This window comes from Pipistrellus hanaki (genome assembly GCF_964339955.1).
Source record: "Pipistrellus hanaki genome assembly, chromosome: 1".
NCBI lineage: Eukaryota > Metazoa > Chordata > Mammalia > Chiroptera > Vespertilionidae > Pipistrellus > Pipistrellus hanaki.
Window position 1 is genome coordinate 80418718 of NC_140503.1, and position 22781 is coordinate 80441498.

Genomic DNA, 22781 nt, shown 5'->3' on the forward strand with positions numbered 1-22781 from the left:
CGGTGGAAGAACTAGATTTTAATGAACACTAATGTACCAAGGTTAGCTTCATAGTTTTTACACATGTACCTTGATAATGAGATGTTAACAATGGAGGAAACAGGGTAGGGGTATCACGGGAACTCTCTGTACTGTTTTGCAGCTTTTCTGTAAATCTAAAATTATTCCAAAATAAAAGTTTATTAAAATAGATATATGAATAAATAAATAAGTAAATAAATAGTTGAAAGTTAAAAAAAAGTAACACAGGCTTACTTAAAAAAACAATAACAAAGTATTGTAGAAAAGGAAAAATAAAAATTCCCCTTTCCTCTAAGTAGGAACTTCAAGCCCATTCCATTAATCCCAGAGGTAAATATAATTTAACATTTGGTATAAAATTTCTCAGATATTTGCTATAATCTATATGCACATACTTTAAAAATATAACTAGAATCTTGCTTTTTATTTTGTCCTGTGACTTCTTTTTCTCTCTCTACTAAACACTAAAATATGGATTTGGTTTCAAGACAAAATGTAATAATTTTTCAAGTGATTTTTAAATGTTTGTTGGAGAGTATTGCTTTCACAGAAGACTATCAAGTCTACTTAATTTTTAAGCCTTTTAGGAATATTTTTTACAGATATTTGTTAGGCATTTCAAATTTTTGTCATATTCAAGATTTTTACTTGCTGTGCTCTAAAAATAGTATTTGGTAATCATGGATTAAAAATTTTTTTAAGAAAGGGAAAGGAAGGGAGAGAGAGAGAGAGAGAGAGAGAGAGAGAGAGAGAGAGAGAGAGAGAGACTTGTTGTTCCAATTACTTGTGCATTCATTGGTTGATTCTTGTGTGTGCCCTGACTGGGGATCAAACCCACAACCTTGGCATATTAGGATGACACTCTAACAACTGAACTATTTGGCCAAGGCTGTAAGCATGGAATTTTAAGAAACTAGGATTAAGAAAATAAAGTTACTAATCATAAAAAAATATATAGAAGTAGAAAATGTTTTGCTAGTTGATCACATTTAGGTCATAACTTTGTAGATAGATGCTAATTGAAGTTGTTATTGATAGAATTTTTTCTGACACTAGAATAAGAGTAGTGATCTCTGATTATCTGAGCTCAGACCCAGAAAAATTACTAATTGCTAATATGAATAAGGTTCTCTTTTATTCACCCCTCCTATAACACAGGAGAGCTGGGACTTGAGCCTCAAGTAGAAGCCATAGAGCAATACAGCGGAGGGCACTGGTTTCTCTGCAGTATCGGGCTGTGTGTGTGTGTGTGTGTGTTCAGCATGCTCCTCAGATCAGTTCTCTTATCATCACCAGGCCTTTCCCATTCCCAGTCACATTGTGACAATCTTTCACTGGTCAGCCTCACCATATCATTCCCAACCTCCCATTTCTCAATCAATGTGTGAGAAAAGTGGAGCAAATGATAGAAATCTCAGCCATATCCTACCTCCCTGATCCAGATCTGTAAGTTGTTACCCCCTCTTTACTTACATTCTCTGTGTTTGAAAGAAAGATGAAAAATCTTGTTAAAAGCATCAAGTTTGGTGTCAGGAACAAACCAAACCTATCTGTCCCCCCACTCCCCGACTCTGACCTAGGACAACTAGGACAATTACTCAAAACTTTCTAATACTCAATTTCCCATTCTGTGAAATGGACGTAACTATAACACCTACTTGGTAGTATTAGAAGACAATGCAGTAAAGTCTGTGCATGGTTTCTCATACAGTAAGTGCCTCGCATGGTAAGTGGCATCAGTAACTTCTTTCCGTTAAGATTAAATTTCTCCTATTGCTCTGGCTCATTTCTCTACCCATAAATATGCTCAAATAATCCAAAACCCTCCCTTGATCCCGCCTTTATTCCTACTGTTGCTCCATTTCTCTTTTCTCACAGCCAAGCTGTTTAACAGAGAACATACCCTGCTTTAATGTATATCAGCTGTTAGCCTAAAGCAATCTGGGTTCCAAGCCCCTCACTTGGAAACTGCTCTTGCTCAGACTGCCAATGAGACCCCCTGAGGTAGACACCTGCTGTTGCTCGCATCACATCCTTACCCCTCTGGTACCAGTGTGCCACCTCGGGAGCTGCCTTTGGATGTTGGGTTAAGTGTCAGTTCAGGTGCCATGCTCTCTCCAAGCCCAAGGGGTAGATACCAGCCTGCAAGACAGACCAAGCAGACAAGCAATTAAGGGTAGTGATAGATGATGGCATTTCCTTCCCGCTACTCTGACCCCCCTGGACACTCTCTTTTCCTGTGTTTTCTGTGGATAAATCTTCAGTTTTTCCTTGGAGTCAGTGATCTGCTCCATTTTTTTCCCCCCTTAAATTAGATTGTTGGCTCTATTGCTTAGCACAACAACAAAAAAACACCAACTGACGCATTCTCTGAAGCTTCTTCCATGCCTCACATATAATTGATGCCTCCCCTCTTGTCTTATCCTTGAACCTAGCATATGTCTCTAGTAAAGTTCATTTTATTATACTTTGCTAGTTCAGAATATATGAATTACCAACATGTTTTCATATATTACTCTTTCCCACTGAAATTCTTGAGGAAAAGGACCATAGTTTATTCCTTTATGTATTTTCAGGTCCTAGCATGGTAGGTAGGAACTCTTGCCCTATAGTTATTGTTTCCAACAAATATTTGTTGACATATTTAGTGTCATAAAAAAATTCACTATTATTTATTCACACAGAGAGTAGGTTTTTTTAGGGGGGGGGGATGAGAGCAAAATTTTAGCCTCATGGTGTAACATAATTGGACCTCTCCAGAAACTAGGTCAAGGAACTATTCTAGTGCAGGACAAACACAATTGTAGACATTTTAAAAGCTGATATGAGTTCCTGTACTTAAAAGCTCAGCCAGATATGTCTGTTTCAAGGTACCTTTTTAATGTGATATTGTTTTGTCTAAAATTATTTCCCCCCCATATTTATAAATGTTTATCTGGATTGAGGCTAGATTTACTGCAAGTGGTAATTTAGAGAAAGCGACAAAAAGTCATGAATATCTGTGGGCTCTTACTGTAGACTGATGTTTAAGAATTCAGAGGCAGAATCACTGAGTGGAAAGCACTCTTACAACATGCAATAAAATCGTGGCTGTTGCTAGCCCATAGGACAGCTTCACATAAATTAACAAAAGGCATCCCTCCTCAAAACACTTCACATCCACCTTTAGGAGATTGCTATCATAGGCTGGTTTTATTAGAACAGTGTGCTTTCCTGACATCTGGAAAACCACACTAAGTATGTAAACCTGTGATAGCTACGATGTGAAGCCCAAAAAGAGAGCCCTTGTGTAATGACAGCTTGCACTGTGACGTGTATGGCTGCTTTCGCTATGGGGTTGTATTTAGCTTTCTCTCCTTGTATGTAGTTTTGCTATCAATTACTTGCTGTTTAAAAGAGGGAGAAAGGGACAGGATAGAAGGGTTCAGTGGATGGACATATGTAATACTTTCAATAATAAAGATTTAATTAAAAATGTGTTCTATTAAAACATGAAAGGATGAAAGTTTGCAGATGAAACATAAAAAGTAAAAGCTGCACTTTACTGATCGGGAGAAGAAACTACCTCTGGGTACATCTAAGTGACTCTCAGGCACATCCAGCCCATTGTCTCCCACAGAATTGAAACAGGGCGCCAAAAGCACTGTTTGGGCTGTTGCTTACCTACCTTAAGAAATACAGCTTTCAAGGGTTCTGAAACACTTGCATTAGCTCTGGCTCCAAAAGGATACCCCTTCATCGCCCAACTTCTCATTCTAGAACTCTGGGACAGATTTTCAAGTACAAATTTCAGGTTTATGGTAAAGCACCAAAAGTTGAGGCTGGCATATGATCTTTGCCACTTCTTAAACTTCATTGGTCCAGAATTTGGAATCCCTATTCTTCTTTAAAAAAAATATTTTAAAAATTAATTTTGAGAGAGAGAGAAAGGGAGAGGGAGAGAGAGAAAGAGAGAGGAAATTGATGTGAGAGTGGAACATGGATTGGTTGCCTCCTACATGCCCCCCTACTGGGGATTAAGTCTGCAAACTGGGCATATGCCCCGACCCAGAATGGAACCAGCAATTATTAGGATGCATGGGACGACACTCAACCAACTGAGCCACACTGGCCAGGGCTGGATTCCTTGTTCTTGTGCAAATCTTGTGGTTTATGCTCAACATAAGAAGCCAGGAAACTATTTGTTCCCCAAATAAAAAGAAACCATTGCTTATTTTTTCATAAAAAATGAAGTTTGGGGCCTACTATATCTTGTTCCTCTTGTTTTCCCCTCTAGGTTTAGTTTCTATCCTGTATGTTGGGTGGGGGGCCACGTATGCAGTGAGCCATAGCAATTTACTCTGAGTGTATTCTGGATTTTAACCTCTCAACAGGAGCATCAATAGCAAGAGAGCTATGACCCTAATAGAGCTGGTATATGTATGTAATATTCTGAGGGTAGGTATAGGTTGTAGGTGGGCTTACTTTGGAGCTGGAGTGGGGGGTGGGGATAGTGCAAAGGGAGAAAAGTTGTATGCGAGCCAGATAGGAAGATGTCTGGATACGTACAAGAAGCCCACTGGTAGGGATCAATGACCACACAGGCTGTTTTCCCTGGTGACCAGGAATGGTAGAGATGTGAATTGTCACAGGACTAATTGGCCTCCGAGCTCTAATATAAAATTGCATCAGAGCAGACACCCCTGAGGCCCCAGGTGCAGATGAGGCCTGGGGAAACAGCAGCTGGCAGGCTGGTCTCCAAGCTTGAGTTGGCTCAGGGACTGGTCTTGGATGGATGGGGGCTTCCTTCCATGACAATAGCTCAGCTGACACTCATTGGATTGCAGATCCTGGGTGGGATTAAAGAGCCCTTGCCTCAGTAGAGCTGCCAAAAAGAGAGACACATAGGAACTGAAGGTAACGCAGGATGAACAGTGAGCTGCAACAGTTTCCGAACAGACAAAACCCTGAGGGAGTGCAGCACAGGAGCCATTTACCCTCTTGAGGGGAGGGCTTTTCTCCAAGGTGGTCTCCAAATATGAACATCTTTCTGTTCCTGATTTTTCAAGGAAACAAGCTCATTTTAGAAAAATGGAAGTACATAATATATATATATATATATATATATATATATATATATATATATATATATATATATATATATATGAAGCAGAAAAAGAATTCTTTTAAAAGCTATTTATTTTGAAAGTTTTAGACTTATTGAGCTGTAAAAAATACTGAATGTCCTGATATATCCCCTTTTTAACCAGCTTTCTCCCATTTTATCATCTGAAATAACCATGATGTATTTATCAACATTAAGAGATTGGCATTGTAATACTATTAATAAACTACAGATGCTGTCCCCTCAGCTCCCCATTTCTCAAAATTTCCCATAATGCTCCTTTTCTTTTCCAGATCCAGTCCAGGATCCCACATTGCATTTAGTCATCATCTCACTTTATTCTCCTCCTGTCTATGACAATTTCTCTGCTGTTTCTTGCCTTTTATACATTTGATACCTTTGAACACTAGTCAGGTACTTTTTCAGATATCCCTCAATTTGAGTATGTCTGGTATTGTGTCCTGCATAAACTGAGATTACGGATTTTGTGGAGAATACCATATGAGCGATATGCCCTTCTCATTACATCATATCAGAGGGCTCTTGATATACACACAACTGATTGATGGTAAGTTTAACCTTAATCACATGGTTAAGGTAGAGCTGCCAGTAAAGCTACTGCTTTTCCCTTTCCATGCTCTATTTCTGAGTCCATACACACTCAGAAGGGGACTGAGCTTTACCTCTTGGAGGGAAGTCTCTTACAGAATCTGTGCACATATGGTAAAAGCATCTCAGTTATTAGCAAATTTGAGGGAGGTATTCCGAGGCTATGCAAATATCCCCTTTCTCCTGAACATACACAGTGTCCCAAAATTATATACCCATTTTAACAGTTGCTAGCTCAATTTTGAAAATGAAATGTATTTTAATAAACACTGCCTTTATAACTGTTCAAAGTGTGCATATACATTTTTTTGTATATCCTATATTTGTCACTGGTTATGGCATTCATCAATGGATCTTTCATGTAGCAATTACTAAAGTAGTATTATAATGGTGACTTTCTATTTTCCTCATTCCTCTACATTTATTTATTTGTTAAATTTATTTTTAATGTTGAAAGTATTACAGATGTTCTCCTTCTCCCCCCGCCCCCAATTCCTCTACATTTATTAATTGGATTTTTTTGGGGGGGTACAATTCCTCTACATTTATTAATTGGATATTTTTTTGGGGGGTAAGGAATGTCATTTCTGCATTCATTTATATCATTTAATCAATATAGACTCATGAATATTTATTTTATACTTAGGTTATAATTCAATAATATGGTTATTTATCACATTGCTCAAATTGCTTCACCTTTGGCTACTGAATATATATTTTGAGAAGCTGGGGAAGATCATCATAGGCTGAGAACACAGTGTGAGCAATGAACCGGTGGAGGAGGAGTTTGGTGGGATCAGGGAACTGAGGTTGGGCTCTACCACGACTGTTAGAGGATGAAAGGAATAGGGGTGGCAAACACCAGCCAGGAGGTCAGTGAGGCCAGCACTGGAAAGGAGGCAACAAACATCCCAGTTGGCAGCTGTTTCAAAGCACAATAACTAATGAATCACTGGACTGGTTAAAGGGATGCCAACTAGAGTTTTTGTTTTGGATTCTGCTGAGTGAAGCGTGATGTTGGGGACTAATTAGTTTTCTTCGTTGCCTCTGAAATCTTTCTTCTTCCTGCAGGAGATATTTCCAACCGCAGTTATAATAAAGATTGGATTCTTATTGGTTTATATTAAGCTCGATCTCAACTGAGACCGGAACTCACTCAGACTACAGGAAAATTAGTTTGATTTCTGTTTGTTCATTTATTATCCTTTGATTGCTGTTTCCCATTCATTAAGGTCAGTAGGGGACTCCTGTGCTTTAATGTTTAAAGACGGCTCACTTCTGTAGTCAGTAGGGGGCTCGGCTGACAGCCCGCTGCAGGAAGTTGGACAAGTCTTTTCTCATAGGTCTGTTATTAAAATGAATGAGTAGATTGGGTTTTAAAGATCACCCAGTACAGTGCTTGGCCCATGGGAGGTACTCAGTAATTAGGAGAATCAGATTAGAACTGATAGTGTCTTTGAGGGAAGACTACTTCCTTGACTTCAAGAAACTATTGACATAGGATGAGAACTCCCCAACTTCCGTGGCCCAGGCATGCTTATTGCCATGCAGTTTGCACTCACCATTGCCTCCTTTCTCAGGAGAGAGGTATCTTAGCCTGTTTGCAGTTAGCCCACCCCTCTCCCCCGTCTTGGGGCCCTTGCCCACTGTGGTCCATTGGTCAGCTCCTTTCTACTCTCTGAATCTTCAAATCTTTGTCTTCATTGTCCCTTCCCCTTATGATATAAATACCCTCAAAATCTCTCCCATTAAAATAACCAAACGTAAATAAACCCACACACCTCAAACACTAGTCCATTGGTCCATCTTCCCCCATTCCATTCTTCCTTGTCTGTCCCCCTCCATCAAGAGCCACCTCTGCTCAGACCTCATGCTATCATTCCCCACCCATTGTAGTAACCAGATGCCTAATCAACAGACTACATTTTTTTTACTTGGTAAAAGTTCTCCTTCACTTAGAACTCAACACTTGAATTAAACTCGATTCCGGGCATCCCCAGAGTTAATTCTTTGTGGGGCGGTCCCTTCTGGGGTCAAAGTCCCCTCTGGTTGGATTGTCAGACTATGACCTGATAGCTTATCTCCTGTACCACCCAGTGGCCAGGAGTGACTGTGAGTAGGCAGAGGGGATAACTGTGAGAGCAAGACCATCCGTCCTGAAAACCAAGCCCTCTAAATTTTAGAATGTTGACTTTAACTGGCATTGCATATTTTATCTCTTGCTGTGTTTCCTTTCTAAGTAGAATGTAAAATATTTCTTTAATTTGTATTACACAGTGCTGTGTGTGTGTGTGTGTGTGTGTGTGTGTGTGTGTGTGTTGGGGAGTAGCAGTGGAAAGTGGTGGTATTCATCAAAAGTGTAACAAGCGTTTTCATTTATGTTTAGTCTTTTTAATCAAAATGTTATGAAAATTGAGGTGTTCAAATCTCAAATTTAGCCACCAGGAGAAAGGTTTGTGCAATGTTCTGGTATAACTCAGAGGAGGCTGGGGAAAGAAGTTCCAAGAAACCCATCAGGGTACTTTATGAACCATCCTGACCTCCCTCTTCATGAAACTCTAGAATAGGTTCTTGCAAGGAGCTGTATCATAGCCACACATGAAGGCAGTATAACATTCTCTTTGGTGGGTTGCTTCAATTAAAACTGAATTGTCCAAATCTTTTGAAAGCTTTCCTGGGAACCGCTGAGACAGGCTCTTTTGAATGAGAGAGTCCCAGCCACTTCCTCACACTTGTAGCCAGTAATTTAGTTCCTGCCCCACTAAGTCCACAAAACAATATGGCCTCCAAAATATAGATCAGTGCCATCAGTTTGTCACCCGCAGTCTCAATTCAGAGCCCAATATGACATGTACTCCCACACCAGTGACTAGAAGAGTGGGTTAAGTATATGAAGTGGCAGAAGTGATCATGCTCCTGGAATGAAGTGGTTGAAAACTCCATTTCCTTGCTTGTTTGTTTTTTAAAATTATTAATTGCTTAGGAGCTAAGATTATGAACGTAAATGTTATTAGATATCATTTATCATGAAAAAAATCAGATCTTTCTCTTCATCTTTAATTAAAGCGAACAGATTGTTTTCTCTGTTTTCATTAAAAGTTGACTACCATTTCCCATATGTATTTTAAAATTTTTATTGTATTTTAAAACAGGAATAACATATCATCAAACACATTTTATGATTTTAATTTTCTCCTCAGTAACTGTATCAGTAACCTTCCTTCCTTTCTTCCTTCCTTCCTTCTTTCCTTCCTTCTCTCCCACCTTCCTTCCTTCCCTGCCACCCTTCTCTCTCTTTTCCAAGCTAAACTATTTTAGTTTCTGTTTTGTAGTCCATTAACCCTTCTGCTTTTATCTGAGAAGGGTGGGCTGTTTGCATTAACATATAGGACTCAGGATTAAACATAATCAATTTCCGAAAAAGGCAGACTGTCATCCCATTTCTTCTTTATACTGTAGCTTTAAGATCACATCAGTTTATTTTCATTTATTCAACAGTAATTTATTAATTGCCTACCATGGTAGACATTGTAGTAGGTAATTGGGTGCTAGGAATATGTATAGGTGCTATTAGAGAGCAAACCAACCGGGAGAGGAAAATGGAGAGGGGAGGATGCATATAGTTAACTGGGAAGTATGATGAGTAGAGCCAAATATCAACAGTACAACGATTGAAATTTCTTTTGAGAGCCACATTTTTTAAACTTAAACTTCTTCTAAGGCCAATACTTCAAAATAGACTCGTCCAGGCCGTGGCATTTTGTGGAAAAGTCACACTCAAGAGGCCAAAGAGCTGCATGTGGCTCGCGAGCAGCCGCAGTTTGCCGACCACGAGCCTAGAGGAGCACAGTGGTGTAGGCATAAATAAATAGTGGGGTGACATTTCCTACCTAGTGGGTAGGGGAAGACCTTCCAGAGCAGATGACTTTAAAGCCGGCCCCTAAAAGGAATTACGCAAGAAATTAGGGAAATAAGAGTTAGAGGTTCAGGGAGGAGGAGAATGTGTCAGGCAGGAGGAAGAACATATGCAAAGGCCTAGAGGAAAGAAAAGAACTGAGCATAGCACAGTCTGACTGAGGACTGGCCTGTGAAGAAGAGAAGGCAGAGCTGAAGTAGGAAATGTGGGCAGTGTCCAAACTGTGGCCCCCTTAAAAGCTAATCATTCGAAACATGTTTGAACACCCATTAATGTGCCAGGTGCCATTTTGGGATCTGGGATTATGGCAGTTAACAAAACAGACAAAAAAAAAAAAAAAAAAGCAAAACAGAAAACATTTGGCCCTCATGATACTTATAACTTAGTGGATATTAAGAAATAAAAAAAGCCTTGTAAGAGAAGTTTGGTTTTACTCTAAGGGCAGGACGAAGCCACCCAAAGGGTTCAGTGGGGGAGTGATGTGGTTAGAATCATGCTGTTTAAAGTTAGGCATATAATTCCACTCACTGAAGGAAACTTTTGAGAATGAAAGTAATTATTAATAAAAATTACTACTGTGAATTATTATTATTATTATTATTAGTCATCATCATCATCTTGGCACAATAGGCATGGACTTGACAACACAGGAAAGATGGGCACCCTTTTAAACTGTGGGGAAAAAAGACTGAATGGAAGCAAGACTGGGGGAAGAGACTGGCCAGCGGAAGATAGCCAGGCTGTCTCCCAGAGGTGCAGGGAAGGGGAAGGAAGTGGATGGGTCTGAGAAGCACCTCCAGGGAGAGACCGATTGGGACAGTGGATGCAGTGGAGCACAAAAACCTTCTTCCAGACTGATAGGGAGCCAATAATCAGTGACAGTTAGATAAGGTCATTAGCCCTGTTATTTATTTCCTGTTGTCCTATCTTGTCCACACCATGGTTGATTTAGTAAAAAAATTTGATGAAATATAGATAGATATACACATTTATTACATTTTTTTCTGAACTGTTTATCCAGAGTCTATTTAAAAATAGAGAAGTAGGGGGATGTTAGCCTGACAGGACTTATTCAGAGTCAACATCCTTTTGATCCTGATATTGTTGCTTCCTTTCCTTTCAGGTATTGTCTTATGGTTAGCGCACTATATTAGTCAGGGTTCTCCAGATAAACAGAACCAACAGGCTATATAAATACAGTTGACAGTTGAATAATATGGGGGTTAAGCGTACTGATTTTTAACTCCCCTAAAACCTCAATTGTCCCTTGGTATTCACATGGGGGATTGGTTCCAGGATTCCCTACAGATACAAGATCCATGGATGCTCAAGTTCATGGGGAAAAAATGGTATAGAACAATGCAATACAATTGAACTTTCATGGATTCCCAGCCACTGGTTGAAAATTTTTGTTTTTGATCAGCAGTTGGTTGAATTTACAGATGCAAAACCCATAAATACAGAGAACTGCTGTATGTTTATTGAAAACAAATCTGCATGTAAGTGGACCTGTGCAGTTCAAACCCATGTTGTTCAAGGGCCAACTGTGTACATGAGGAGATTTATTATAGGAATTGGCTCATGCATTTATGGAAGCCAAGAAGTCCCACAATCTGTTGTCTGCAAGTTGGAGAACCAGGAAAGCTGGTGGTATAATGCAGTCCAAGTCTGAAGGCCTGAGAATCGGGGAGCCAAAGGTTTAAGTGCCAATCTGAGTCCAAATGGCTTTGATCCAGGAGCACGATGTCTGTTCGGAGGAGATGAATGTCCCTGCTGAAGTAGAGAGAGTGAATTTGCCCTTTTCCACTTTTTTGTTCTACTCAGACTCTGAATGGATTGGATTATGCCCTCCCATGTTGGGGAGGGTAATCTTCTTTACTCTGTCTGCTAATTTAAATGCTGATATCTTCCAGAGACACCCTCGCAGATACACCAAGAAATATTTTTTTCTCAGCTATCTGGGCATCCCTTAGGCCAGTCAAGTTGACACATAAAATTAACCATCACATGCACAATACATTTACTAGTATTATATTGAATTAAAGAATCCTCCTTAGCAGGTGAGGGAGAGAACTATCCACTTTAAGCATTGAGTTTATCCCTTAAGGCAGTGGTCGGCAAACTCATTAGTCAGCAGAGCCAAATATCAATTGTACAACGTTTGAAATTTCTTTTGAGAGCCAAATTTTTTAAACTTAAATTATATAGGAAGGTACATTGTTATTAATTTAATTAGGGTATTCCTAAGCTGGCCTTTGCTAAAAACTCAAGGGGCCAAAGAGCCACATGTGACTCTCGAGCTGCAGTTTGCCGACCACTGCCTTAATGGGTTGACCTTTTCCAATAATGTAAATAACAAATCTCACTCTTCTCAATGCTTTTTTTCTTTAAGTGTATAAGTTTCCTCTAAATCATAATCCCCTAGAGCAGCTTACCACAGGCCAGTACATGCCAATTATTTGTAAGCCAGCTTTTTGTGTTCCACTTTGGCCACAGAGTATATGATGCATGGCATTTAGTACAGGACAGGGTCAGAGGTTCTGAAGCATCTGCCATCTGTCAGGAGGGGGCCTAGTAAGATGAAAACACTGTGGACAAATCAGCACAAATCAGAAACTACAGTTGGAAAAGCCAGTCCCTAGGGGAGTAGAATCACCTTCACACAGAAGGGAGAGAACTTCTTGGTCCCTGGCCACCATCACTTTGAATCTCATAGAGATGATGCTATTAATCCGTTATTCTAGGTTCTTCTGAGGAAAGCTTATAAAAATTATTGTTGAACATGCTGTCTATACTTAATTATTTAAATGCTTAATTACCAGAATTGATCTCAAATAACGACTGTTTGGTTCCTGTGGACTAGAACTGTTGTTCCCAATGCAGGACCATTAGCAGAGTTGTTTTTGATTGCACAATCCTGAGGCTTAGCCATAAATCAGTTACTTATTGATTAAGGAGGAAAGCAATGGCTCTATCAGTGCTGGAGAAATGGAAGAAAGACTAAGTAACCTGCATAAAATAAATTTTTTACTTCACTGTTAAATGATGGGGAAAAGGGAAGAAGCTCCTTAAAGCTAAAATAGATTAGTCTTATACAAGCTGTAAAAAAGTAAACAAATGAGTAAGCAAGCAAGGATCTGTTTGGGGGTTATATTTTCTAGGTTTATGGTCACAATTGGGCCCTCCTTCCTTATGTAAGAGGAAGAGGAGTGACTCATGATGACTCCTGGTTTTAGTTTCAGTTGATTCCTGAATATGCAAAACTGAGTCAACAAATCATCTTATTTAAATTTACTCTGGTTGATATCTTTATATCTTTAAAGGGAAGCAATTTTGTAATTTAAGCAATAATATTGAGAATTTGAAGATTATCTATTAAACCGTGGAAAGAGGACTCCAGCAACATGAACATTAACTGTTAAAATAAATGCTGGTCGTGTTTTCTCTGACTTAAAAGATGTCATAATTAAGACAGATGAACCATAACCTCTATTTCTCCTTTCTTTTTTCCTACCTACCTACCTACCTACCTACCTACCTACCTTCCTTCCGTTTACTGAGTACCTACTTTACTCCTGGTATTGTACTATGTTCTGTGAATATAGACTTCTCCTATCCCTTATAGAAGAGACGAACAATCAAATCGCCATACCAAAGGGCACAAATACATCTGAGGAGGCCAGCATGGTGAGGGAATGGCTAGCAGGCTGGGAGTCAGGAAAGGCTTGTTATGCAAATCAAAATGACAACCACTTTGTAAATGCTGTTTATTAATTTAACCATTTTCTTTTACTTTTATGGGCCCTTTATAGATTTCTGTGCTGTAGAGGATTTCTGAATCACCATCAAAGATTTTTGTAAAGAAAAAAAATTGGCAGGCAGAGGAGGGGATACATTAGTTTAGTGAACCTTGGACCAATGCAAATTTATTAGATCAGACATAGTGTTTGTAATTGGATAAGAAATACTAGTCATCCAAATCAAATGCCATCACAAAGAACCCAGAAACAGTTACTTTTTTTTTTTCTCTCTAGAGAAAACTTCTTTACAATAAATACAAATGTAAAAAGTCACATTTTTGACTTTTGGATACTGGAAACAAAGTAGAGGGAATGGCAAGACTTAGATTTTTGGAACCAAGCATTGACTAACTAATTGACAAGAATTTTTCTGAACATGGTATGAGCAAGGATTAGGAACTCCAAAAGCAAGACTTGGGTAGTTTTGGAGGATGTTTCTCATGAGAACACACATGATTAGAAGGAAGTGAAGGGAGAGGTAGAAGTGTTACTGCTAAGTGTTACCTGTGAAGTTTTAGGGAAAGATGGGAAGGTTAGATGTAAACTTTGAAAAATTTTGAGGGATATTTTAGTGTTTCAGACACTAATGGTTCTTCTTCTTTATAATATAAAATTTTATTTTAAAACTATCTTTATTTTTTTGTATAAACTCATTTTTAGCCCTTCCAAAAATAGACCAAGCATCGGCTAGTCGTGAGTTTCTTCTCTTTTATATGTTGATGTAAGAGTCTTTATAGGGGAAAAAGCCTTACTGCATAATTACAGAAAACAGAGTTGAAATGCATGCAACCCATTTGGATTAAAACATAACAGCTGTACATCCTGTGTCACAGTTATCCCTGGTTAAAGAGGGTAATGGAAAAACTCCTCATGTGGAACAGAGGACAGGCAGATTGCTATAGAGTGCAGTAAAAGGAAGAGCAACTTACAACTTTGTAGAAGAAATAGCCCACTTAGTCTAGTATTCAGTTTAATTCACAGACAAGATTTGAGAGCATAGAATGTGTTGGGACTATGCTGGATATTTTGTATACAAAGATTGAGAGACATAGTTTATCAAGGAGCTCCTAGTGCAATTGGGAAAAAAACATACATAAGCACCAACTATGGCTCAACAATAACTGATATATTAATCAGTTAATTTTGTCCAGGAAATAATCTCAGAGGAGATGCTACTATTAAAAACAAGTAGACAAATGCTGGATAGGGAAATAATGGAAGGGTCTTCTAGGCAAAGAGAAAAAGATGACAAAGCCTGAATAATAGAAGAATATATAAGACATTGCTAGGAGATGTTGACTCATTCCATTTGGCTAGAATATAGGGTGCAAATTGGGAGGAGATAATGGGAGTCTGGAATGGTTGACTGGAGCCAAATTGTGAAAGACCCACCTATGATGTTTGGATGCTATTTTCTAGATCAGTGTTTCCCGAAGTGTGGTATTCATACCCCCAGGGGTACGGGAAGAGTTGGTGGGGGTACGCGTTGCACCAGAGTTTGGTGGGGATATGCACTGCACCGTGCTTAACTACGCCTAATTCTACATTCTCATGAGTATGAGGGGTGCTCAGTGTTATGAAAATTATAGAAGGGGTACACATATGTCAAAAGTTTGGGAAACACTGCTAGATAATAGGGGGAGCCTTTATAGTCCTCCCTTCACCAACATTTTATTATGAACAGTTTTTAAACATACAGCAAAGCTGAAAGAATTCTACATTGAGCACTTGTGTAGCTGTCATTGAGATTGTACTATTCACATTTTACTATATTTGTTTAATCACCTGTCTATCCACTTATTCATCCCTTTATAACAGGGGTCCTCAAACTTTTTAAAGTGGGGGCCAGATCACGGTCCCTCAGAGAGCTGGAGGGCCAGACTATATGAACTACTAATTCCTACTGTAACACCTCGGCTGCGCTTACGGCCCAAAAAACCTGGCGGGCAGGATCAGACTCCTCTGCGGGCCACATGTGGCCCGTGGGCCGTAGTTTGAAGACCCCTGCTTTATAACCTATCAACCCATTTTTATGCATTTCAAAACAAATTACAGATTTCAGTACATGTCTCTCTAAATACTTCAGCATGAAAATCATTAATAAGAGTTCACTTTTTAAGGTATTTTATATAAAATTAGAGGCCCGGTGCATGAAATTCATGCACTGGTAGGGTTCCTACCAACTGCCAGCTGAAGGGAAAATTTGCACAGTATACTTTTATTATATAGGATTATAGTCTTTATAGGTTATAAAGTATGAGAATAAGATTATCAATTTTATTAATTTCAGAGTGGAAGGGAGAGGAAGAAACAGATAGAAACATCAATGATAAGAGGAAACCATTGATTGGCTGCCTCCTGCACACCTCCCACTGGAAATGAAGACTACAACCTAGGCATGTTCCCTGACAGGGAATTGAACCATGATCTCTGGTTCATAGATTGATGTTCAACCACTGAGCCATGCCGGTCAGGCAATGATCAATTTTATATTTAGGAAATATTGTAGTGTGGAGGATAAGTTGTGAGAGGAAAACAAATTAGAAACCTGTTCCGTCAATCTAAATGAGAGAGGTAAGAATGTGATGAGAGCTTGTAGTAGGAATGGAGAGATACCAATTAATTCAAGAGATAATCCAAAAGTGGATTTAATGGATCAGTTTACCAGTGTAGAGAGGGAAGAGTAGTGGAGGGCATAGGCAGGGTTAGGGAAGTATAAAAAATGAAAAATTGATTTTCTAGCCTGGACAACTGGGTGTTTGATGATGATAAATGGAATACAGAGGCTAAAAGAGGTTTGGAAGTAGAACAGATGATATAGTAAATACAGTTAAGGACATGTTGAGCTCAAGGTAGTTGTAGGACATTTCAGATGGGTATGTTCAGGTGGTATTTGGAGCTGTTCTCAGGAGTTATGGAGAAGTATCAGAGTTTGAATTGTAGATATGGGATACATCAGGCCTGGTAAGCTGAAGTCATCTCTCAAGGAGAGCATTTAGGAAAAAGGGGGCCAAGGGGCAAACTCTGGGGAAAGCCAATATTTAAGGAACAAGTAGAAAATGCTGACATAATAAAGGAGATAGAGAAGAACAGTCAGAAAGCTAAAAAGGAAACCAAGGCATAGATAGATATTTATTATGTGTTTGCTTGGTATCACAATCAGTTCATATTCATGGACTTGTTGAGCCAACTCTATTTTATAGATAAGGAAATAAGGAAACTCAGGGACAGAAAAGTCATGTATTTGCTGAAGGTTTGTAGTTAGTAAGCGGCAGAACCAGTTTTTAGATTGAAGTTATTCAGCTTTGCTTTATCGTGGTGGCCAACGCAAGAGGGGATTTCCAGGACAGAGTACTCAGCAGGTTACAGTCTTCCATGATTTAACCCTAACCTACCTACCTTTCCAGCTTTGTCTTCTAATTACTTGATATTGGTCAATTTGAAGTGCTCCAAGTCTTTACATAAGCTCAAACTCTATTAGAGTGTTTTGTGGGTCACTAGTGACATGAGACGCTCTGTGAAAAAAAGTGTGCTGCGGTCAAGTAAGTTTGAGAAATGCTGCCAACTCTCTTCTCCTTGGAAACTTGCAAGTTAAATTGGCAAGCCCATCAAAGGAACTGGGAAATCCTGCAGTAAAGAACCTATTCTAACTTTGTCTACCAAGTGTTCACTAAACTTAGTTAAACTTATTTGACCTTGGGACACATCTCTTTTTCCCTCATATAAAATTTATAAACTTTTCTCAAAACTAGAGTTCTGATCACTCCAAGTGAAATGTGACTTTACTTTTCCTCAAGTGAGACAGATAGAACTTTAGCTGCCTCTCACTCTTTTTTAAAAAAAATTTAAAAATATATATATATTTTATTGATTTTGTACAGAGAGGAAGAGAGAGGGATAGAGAGTTAGAAACATCGATGATAGAGAGTCATCGATCAGCTGCCTCTTGCACACCCCCTACTGGGGATATGCCTGCAACCAAGGTACATTCCCTTGACCGGAATTAAACCCGGGACCTTTCAGTCCCCAAGCCGATGCTCTATCCATTGAGCCAAACTGGTTTCGGCTGCCTCTCACTCTTGACGGCCGTAGAATACATTCTTCCTGGTGATATTGTTATTTCCGCTATGTGCCACCGCTCCAGGAGAGTGGAGTCATGTCTATTTCATTTTGATGTATTACATAGGCCTACCAAAGTGCCTCTCATCTACATAATATTTCATCAGAGTCTATTTGTGGGTAAATAAAATGTACAAAACACAGAGGAAATGAGTGCTTTTCCTTTCAAATAAATGTTCTCTATTAAAAGGGCTTATCTAGTTCAAAATGAGAATGAAAATTTAGACTAGAACCAGGCTTTTATTTGATAATAAAGAAAACGTGTTTTCATTTTTTTTTTTTTTGTTTTTTTTTTGTTTCAATTGAACTGTTAATTTTTGGGTTCAGTTGAAGAGAAAACTGAGGAAGAAAATTAACATTTTGGTCATTTCTGTCCTAACTGCATATAGGATATATGAGAAGTCTTAGAAACATCACTTTTCTTGAGCAGTGTCTGGTATTGTCATATAATTTAAAGTCAGATTTGATTATTTTTAAAATTATTATTTTTTGACAAATCAGTTCACGTCTATGCCCTTTGAATGTTTCTTTAAAAAAAAAATAAATCTTTATTGTTCATATTATTACAAATGTTCCTCATTTTCCCCCCCTCCACCAGGTTCCCACCCCACACTCTGCCCTTTCCCCACCCCCATTGTCCTCATCCATAGGTGCACAGTTTATGTTCAGTCTCTTCCCACACCTCCTACTCCCCTTTTCCCCAAGAATCATCAGTTCACTCCCCTTCCATAACTCTGAATCTATTATATTCACCAGTTAATATTGTTCATCAGATTTTTTTAATTCCCTTGGTTTTTATTTTTTTTAAATATATTTTATTGATTTTTTACAGAGAGGAAGGGAGAGAGATAGAGAGCTAGAAACGTCGATGAGAGAGGAACATCGACCAGCTGCCTCTTGCACACCCCCTACCGGGGATGTGCCTGCAACCAACATACATGCCCCTAACCGGAATTGAACCTGGGACCGTTCAGTCCGCAGACCGACGCTCTACCACTGAGCCAAACCAGTTTTGGCTAATTCCCTTGGTTTTTAGATTCACTTTTTGATAGTTACATATTTGTTGTTCATACTTTTTATCTTTATTTTCTTTCTCTTCCAAAAGAACCCCCTTCAGCAATTTATGTAATTCTGGTTTGGCGGTGATGAACTCCTTTCGCTTTTTTAAAAATTTTTTATTAGTGAAGCTCTTTATCTGGACTTTGTTTCTGAGTGATAGCTTTGCTGGATAGATTATTTTTGGCTGTAGGTTCTTGCCATTCATCACCTTGAATATTTCTTGCCATTTCCATCTGGCCTGCATGGTTTCTGTTGAGAAATCAGCTGACAATAATATGGGTGCTCCTTTATAGGTAACTACCTGCTTTGCTCTTGCTGTTTTTAATATTCTCTCTTTGTCTTTTGTTCTTGGAATTTTAATTATGATTTGTCTTGGTATGGTCCTCTTTGGATTCCTTTTGTTTGGGGTTCTGTGCGCTTCCTGGACTTGTAGGTCTAATTCTTTCACCAGGTGGGGGAAGTTTTCTGTTACTATTTCTTTCAGTATGTTTTCAGTATCTTGTTCTCTCTCTTCTTCTGGGACCCCCATAATTCTGATGTTGGTTCGCTTGAAGTTGTCCCAGAAGTTTCTTACATTATCTTCAACTTTCTGGATTCAATTGTCTTCTTGCTTCTGCGGAGGAGTGTCCTCTGGCTCTTTATGTTCCAAATCTTTGACTTGATTCTTGAGATCTTCCATTCTGTTTTTAGGACTCTGTATAATATTTTTTATTCCAGACAATGTATTCTTTATTTCTTGTTGATCCCTTATTATTTTTTGTTGATCCCTTATTATTTCTAGTTGATCCCTTTTCATATCCTCATAGGTCTTATTTATTTTATTGGCCTTTTCTAGGAAATTCTTGGAAAACCTTATAAGTGTGGTTTTGAACTCTATATCCAGTCTCTTTTTGTCCTCCCTTTCTTTCATTTGTGATCTGTTTCCTTGTCTCGGCATTTTCGCAGCTACCATGAGTTGGTAGCCTTAAAAGTCTCTGTGTTCTGCGTGGATGGGGCGGAGTTTTAGGTTGGAGCCTACAGCCTTGACTTCCCTCAGCCCCACCCTATGAGGCTCCTGAGTCTCAGTGTTCCTCAGTGTCCTTAGGTACTCGCTGCAAGCACCTCTGAGAGAAAGGTACCCCCGAGTTTAGCCCACTGCCAAACAGTCTAGGCTCTCCCCCAATGATCCCGGAACTGGAAGTGGGGTTGGAAGTGGGGTTCAGAGCAGTCTGGAGCTTTTGTCTCCTTCCCGCTAGGGCAATCCAGTGGCATAATCAACTGTCCGTTCTCTGCGTGCAATATGCGCCTCCGAGACTTCCTTTTGCAGCTCCCCTGGGTTTCTGCCTAACAGTCCAGGCTCCCTCTGTATGAGCCTGGGTCCCCAGGGTCTGGCCTAGAACTGGGGTTCAGTGCGGTTGGAACTGGGGCTCAGCACAGTCTGGAGCTTTTGTCTCCTTCCTGCTGGGGCAATCCAGCATCAGAGTCAATGGTCCCGTCCTCTGCGCATAATGTGCGCGGCTCTGGGACTGCCTTTCACCGCTCCCCTGAGGTTCTGCCTTACAGCCCAGACTCCCTCCTTATGTGTCTGGGTCCCCAGGATCTTTCCCAGAACTAGGGTTCAGTGCTGTTGGATCTGGGGTTCAGCACAGTCCGGATCTTTTATCTCCTTCCCACTAGGGAACGCCAGCCAGGCACTCAGCCTCCCTCTCCTCTCCGGCTCTGTCCTCTCCACTAGCGCAAGGTGACTCCGTACCTTAGGCTTTTACAGCTCCTCTGATTTTCCTTCTGGTTTTCTGTTTCCTTCTCGTTATAGTATTTCCAGTCAGTCGACTTTCTTGTAGTTCTGGGTAATGTCCATTTTGTATTTTAGTTGTATTTTATTGTAATTGTTGTGTGAGGCTGCAGTTAGGTATTTACCTATGCCGCAATCTTAGATTCTCCCTTTGAATGTTTCTTACTGGTTTGATGCAATTATTTCTCATATTCATTCTAATTTACTGTTGTCAATAGTCCCTTTGGTTTTATTATTTCATTTGTGAATCCTTATGTGTAATTTAATCAAATGTAATGCTGTGTCTGATCTTTCAATCCGTTAAACTGTGTAACATATTCAACTATGTCATTCTCTGTTTCCCCGCTGGGGTTAGATGCGATATTTCTCTGACTCCCACATTCTTTTCTGCTTCATGTGACTCTTAACTCACACATATGGTTAAGTCATATAGAATTGTGTGTGTGTGTGTGTGTGTGTGGGAGAGAGAGAGAGAGAGAGAGAGGATGTGTGTGTGTGTGTGTGTGTGTGTGTGTGTGTAAGCCAGTGTGAGTCATGCTGAGGGAGATAGGCTTGTCATAAGCCCCACAGTCCCAGGAACCTGGAGATCCCCAGGAAAGATTTGAGTATTTGGGCAAAAGGGCTTCTTTCCTCCTACACATTAACCTCTCCTGCAGTTCAGCTTTTGTTTGTTAGCTGAACGTCCCATCTCTAGAGCAGAATGCCAGAATCCTGTGAATTTATAGAGCTCTATAGGAGTTTTATTAGCTCACAATACTTATTTCATTATTGTTTTAGAAAGAGTCTAAGATATTTTCATGGAGAAGGTGAATCCTACTTGGGGCATATATATTGTATATATTTTTTTTATTTTCAGAGTCTCTTCAATGCCATGAAGAGTGAGCTACTTGAATTTGCATACGTTATATGGTAATTGTTTGTACATTGATAATTCATTCAGAGAGGCAACAATCATAGTGGCCACTTCTACTGAAAGTTCCAGCCTTATATTAAACTAGAGGCCCAATGTACAAAATTCGTGCACTGGTAGAGTCCCTAGCAGCTGCAGCTACCAGCTGGGTACTCCTTGCCTTCCCCTGGCCAACTGCAACCCCACCGCTGCCACTGGTTATCTGTGGGGCCCGATCGCCCCGTTGATTGCCCTGCTGCCACCGCCTGGCTCCAGGTACTGAGGGAGCCTGGCAGTGGCCCTACCCCCTGCCCCTCCCCCACCCCCCCACTGGTCACCCTGTGATCAGTTTGACGGTGCAATTGGCCCCCCTGCCCGGTGACCAGTGGCTTCTACCCACCCTGGCCTTGTGCCACCCACTCACTTGCTCCACCATCCCGCCCCAGTCCCTTTCTCGTCGGGGCCCACTGGAGCCTGCAGTGCCTCCACTGCTGCCAGCACCAGATTGCCCAAACCTGCTATGTTCTGTGCCATCCCCTGGTGGTCAGCGCACATCATAGCAAGTGGTCAAACTCCCGGTTGAGGGGACAATTTACATATTAGGCTTTTGTTATATAGGATAATTTGCAATTTGGGAGAGGAAGAAAGTCCAAGAATCAGATCTGGCTGTGTACAATAAAAAAAACATTATACTATCAAGAATAATTCTTGGTGTGCTCTCCTTCTGTGGGTCAGGCCTGCGCCTTTCCCTCCCCCCTGGCCTTCCCTCCAGGCCTATTCCCTTTACCTTCCTCTCTCCGGTGCTCCAAGGGCCCTTCTGCCCCTGTTACTTGTTTCCTGAGCCTGCACAGCTCAGCTGGCTCACTTCTATTACCTCTGTAACTTTCTAAATAAACTTTCTCTTATAATTTGAAAAAATAAAAAGAATAACTCTTATAATTTTTCCATAGTGACATTATAGCATGCAACTAAAATGGCAATATTCTGTATGGTGTGACAAAATTTTATTGTTATGGCCACCACATAAATAAGGAGAAAACTAACATTTAGTACCAATGTAATAATATCTTGAACAAGTATTAGATTTTTTTTTTTTTTTTTTTTTTTTTTTAGTATGAAAACTATTATGATGTTATTAAAATGGAAAGTGTTGTAAAGGGAGGAAAACACACTTTTGGCTGAGTACACAGGGAAGGCTGATGGTATTCATTAAGCATGAAATAATAAGAGGAACAAAATTTCCATCTCCGTCCCCTCCCCTATGAAATATCTTCTGTGTTTTCACCATTCCCTTTGAAGTCAATATATGATCTTTGCTTTAATCCATTTTTAAAGTGTCCTTTGAAGTCATGGGAGCTTGTGCCTGGAAAAGAGGAAAGTGGTTGAAGATTGGCTGCCTGCTAGGGATGAGGGATCAGCCTAATCATCACCAGAAAATAACATTTATTGATTATCCTCATGTGCATGGTCTATTAGGCTCCACATCAAAGTGA

The 22781-nt window shown here is 39.8% G+C and overlaps 1 protein-coding gene across 3 annotated transcripts in view; it reads left to right on the forward strand.

Moving 5' to 3' along the window:
- Positions 1-22781, forward strand: part of AKAP6 (A-kinase anchoring protein 6) — a 456973-nt gene that overhangs the window by 18220 nt on the left and 415972 nt on the right. The window lies entirely within an intron of this gene.